Genomic DNA, 3,398 nt, shown 5'->3' with positions numbered 1-3,398 from the left:
TGAAAGAGTGTTTAAAAACCTGGGAGTGACAATGGAGAGGAGTAGAAACCAAATCCTTGTGGAATTTGGTTTTTGCTGTCAAAATGTTTTTGCATGAATGGCATTTAAGGATGTTAGGCCAAGTGTAATCCTTTCGTGGTGAGTCTTTTCATTCCATCAGGTTTTTGCATACATAGACAGGCTACATTTTTCACTTTACGTTGAGACCAAAGTTGATATTAATGGCTTACTTTTGCCAACCGCAGGACTGGCCCAAGGCTCCAGAAATCAGCTTATGTGCAGCAAAGTAGAGGCTTCGATGGCTCACGTTCAGTCACGAGGGAGTAAGTGCCAGAAGATAGTGGCAAAGAGGAGCCCAACTCCGCATACCGTCTGCATATCCAGGCCAAGATGTAAGCATTTGAATGAGTGGATAAGTGGAGGACAAAGCAGGCATTTTCTGGGTAGCATTCATTATCCGAACTATCTCAAATCAAAGGATCAGAGGTAAGGAGAGCGTGAAACTAAAATGAAGGAATTACTGAGATTATGAAGAATTTGCAGTTAAAATAAAGATGTTTGTAACTAGAGAGCAGAAACTTCGTTCCAGCACTAAACCTATCCAGTGACTCAGTTTTATGTGATGTAACTCTAAGCTCATGGGTTGTTGATGTCTGGTAAATCTGGCTGTCATGGAAAAAACAATAATTCATCAGTGGCCGTAAAGGTGCTCGTTGGCATATGGTTGCCAAGAACAGCTTCAAAATACTTCGTTTTTGCTGCATCTCGCCCACATTTAAGCCTCAAATTCTTGTACTGTGTTTCAGCTCACCACATTGGTCTGGTACCAGTGGCCATAGCCCTGTGACCACTAACAACAGCATAACCACAACAACCACTGCTGCTATTTATACTGCTACAACTACTACTTTTGCTACTACTCCTTCTACTTCTACTAACATTACTAATACTATTACTAAAGCCTCTATGTTTATTTTCAATAGTGCTCAGTACGTTTGATTGCATTCCATGAAACTCTGTTAAAGGGATATTTCACTGATATAGTTCAATTATAATTCTGTCATCATTTACCTACATGTTGTTCCTATATAAGATTCTTTCTTCTGGTGAACACAAAAAGGAGATATTTTGAAAAATATTGGCGGTACCTTTTTGAATGCCATATATTTTGAAGCCAAGGGTTAACGTCAACTGTTTGATTACCAGCATTCTTCATAATATCTTCTTTTGTGTTCACTCACGTAGGTTTGGAACAACTTGAGAGATTAGTTTCTATTTTGGGTGAATTATCCCTTTAAATCTACTGTAAAAACTACATGCACAACAGACATGATAATGTATGAAAATAGCACTGAGCGATAATAACACACCTGCTGCCAACAACATCTAACACTTTATCTATTACTGTTATTAAGTTATTATTGCTAACTTTTCAATGTCAAGTATGCACATGGAGTCTAATAGTGTTCTCACTGTGCATTCCCATGCAACAACAATCTCCTTATCTCATATTACGCAACCAACACAGCAAGTGCACTGCGCGACAAAGTTTCATTTTCATTAGAAATTTAAAAGAGCTGGGAGCACAGAGGATTTGTTTAATATCTAATGATTCGCCTCAAGTGGAGATTGAGAAACAGTCGCTGGAACTCAGGAACCCTGCAGAGAGCCCGATCCCGCTGGCTTATGCAGATCAGTGCGAAATCATTAAAAGATCTCACCTAAAATGAACTTTGTCAAGTGCTGAGGAGGAAATCTGAGTCTGACTTTTATGTCAGTCTCCAGTATAGCATTTGAGGTGAGGGCGAGAGGAAAGGGGTTACCTGAGGTAGCGCCAGATTAGGAAATGGATCCCTTATTTTCACGTTGGTGAAAATTTCACAAAAGTCTGGAATTAAATATTTGTTCATTTATATTGTACTTCTACTGAATATTAATCCCAAGTGTTTTTTTATGTTAGATATAATAACTGTCAGATAAATAATTATGGATGGAGTATGTATTTGGTGTGCTTTCATTCATTTGATCTAGAGTTAAAGTCAGCCTTTTTACATTTCTTTTTTTACATTTACAGTCAGTCAACATTGTAGCCCCACTGTATGAACACAAAACCACTGCACTGCAAAAAAGAAATATTTGATTTCCAATACTAAATATTCCTAAAACCAAGATACATTTAAGTATATTTTCCTGACCCATTTCTAATTGTTTTAAGAAGAAACTCACTTAATTTTGATGCATTTTTCAAGAAAACAAAACGGTAACACTTCAGATTACAGCCCGTAAAGTACTGTGTAATTAAGAGGAATTTACAGTGTAACTTTCTGTAGTTATAGTGTACGTATAAAGTACTTACGTGTAAGTATAAGGGAACAATATTTTAAGTTTGGGGAATAAAGGGGTGACAACCAGGAGAAATAAAAATTATTTACACTGTAAGAGTTATAGAAGGGGTATACTTATTCTACTATTATGATACAACAATCTTACATTTGGGAGCAATTTAGCAAGAACATACACTGCATACCTTTTTGTAGCATTTTTAAAAATGACAGGGTACATCTATGCATTTATAAAAAATAAATATAAAATAAAAAAAATTGATAAGCAAAAGTGCAGATGTTTAAGTTTGGGCTAAAGTGTTTCAAGGGAAGAAAAGCTAAGACTACTGCATTTTTAAAAAAATAAACTCGGAAATAAATCTGGTTTCATGTGGTTACAGGGTAAGTGGTGCTTGTATAATAAATAAAGGTTTCAGAGTCAGTGATATAAGATTGTGTATGCATTTTTATTGTACTTACCCAGTAACTACATGGAACAAGAGGGTAACAACAAGCACCTACATGAAACAAATCTTTCCCCTATATTTACATTTACATTTATTTATTTAGCTGATGCTTTTAACCAAAGCGACTTACAATTGCTATATAAGTCAGAGGTCGCACACCTCTGGAGCAACTAGGAGTTAAGTGTCTTGTTAAGTGAATTTTGATAAAGCCTATATCTCACCTTTATTTCAAAATGGTATGTTCTTGCTAAATTGCTCTCAAATGTGAGATTGTTGTATCATAACAGTAGAATAAGTACCCCTTATAAGTGTGAGCTGCAACCAGATTTCAAAATCGGTTAGGATTTTAAAACTCCTGTAGTGTGAGCCAGGCTTTAGTTCTATAATACTTACAGTATAAATATATATTTTTTTATTTCTCCTGGTTGTTACCCCTTTATTCCCCAAATTTAAAATATTGTTCCCTTATACTTCCATTGTAAGTACATTATAGGTACACTATAATTACCAAAGGTTACGCTGTAAAATCGCTTTAATAACGCAGTACTTTCCGGGCTGTAATCTAAAAGCGTTATCAACAAAACTTAAAATCGTAAGCTTCTCAAGTAAA

General features: G+C 35.7%; 1 protein-coding gene across 2 annotated transcripts in view; it reads left to right on the top strand.

The window, feature by feature from the left end:
- Window positions 1–42: 42 nt before the first annotated feature.
- The window catches only part of cpeb4a (cytoplasmic polyadenylation element binding protein 4a), a 65,588-nt gene continuing 62,232 nt past the window's right edge, over window positions 43–3,398 (top strand). The window contains exons 1-2 of one of the 2 annotated variants that reach the window (XM_089134796.1): window positions 43–138; window positions 246–486. The gene's annotated coding sequence lies outside the window, so the exon portion shown is untranslated. Of the gene's footprint in view, window positions 139–245; window positions 487–3,398 lie in introns of those variants that run through there. The other variant, XM_089134799.1, reaches the window with a different exon arrangement.

Source organism: Pimephales promelas, chromosome 9, assembly GCF_988280905.1.
Source record: "Pimephales promelas chromosome 9, fPimPro1.hap1.1, whole genome shotgun sequence".
NCBI classification, from domain to species: Eukaryota; Metazoa; Chordata; class Actinopteri; order Cypriniformes; family Leuciscidae; genus Pimephales; species Pimephales promelas.
This window is presented reverse-complemented; position numbering and strand designations above follow the sequence as displayed.